This window comes from Lipotes vexillifer, unplaced genomic scaffold (assembly GCF_000442215.2).
Source record: "Lipotes vexillifer unplaced genomic scaffold, Lipotes_vexillifer_v1.1 scaffold1143, whole genome shotgun sequence".
In the NCBI taxonomy this organism is placed as follows: Eukaryota; Metazoa; Chordata; class Mammalia; order Artiodactyla; family Lipotidae; genus Lipotes; species Lipotes vexillifer.
This window is the reverse complement of record NW_006770581.1, coordinates 298828-299472: the sequence shown is the minus strand read 5'-3', so window position 1 is coordinate 299472 and position 645 is coordinate 298828.

Sequence of the window (645 nt, the reverse complement as noted above, 5' to 3'; positions counted from 1 at the left end):
GCAGCAGGCATTCCTGGAAGAGGGCCAGGGCTGTGTCAGGCAATCTGAGGCCTCCATTCTGCTCCTCCCCAGGCTCCTGCATAAGCCCTAAGCCCAGCCTGTGACACCCAGACACACAGACAGCACTGACGCCGGCTGGGCTGGAAAGGCCTGCCACCCCGGTGTCTCCTCCACTCAGTGCCCTCTCTGCCAGCTGTCTTTATAGAAGCCCACTGATAAACACTGATGCTGTTTGGGGAAGGAGGGGGAGGGGAGGTGCTGTGTCAACCCCTTAGCACCCGTTCCTCCTCAAGGATGTTCACCTGCACCTGGCAGCACAGGGACCCTAGGGAATGAGATGGAGGTGGGGTTTTCTTCTTTTTTAATGAAAGAACAGTGAAGGAAGGACCTATGCTACCACCAAACTAAAAATAATAACAAATATTAGCTTTGAGATCACCTTGCACAGTTTACAACTCACTTCACCATGGTGATCTCATTTAACTCCTGTAACCAGCCTGTGAGGTAGCCATGTCCCCATTTTACAAATGAGGAAAGTGAAATCTTTCCATACTGCTCCCTAGCTGGAAAGTGGTAAAGCTATGCCCAAATCTGCCTTCCCCAAAGGCAGAGCCCAAGGGCTTGAGTGCGGGTGGTTTATTTGGG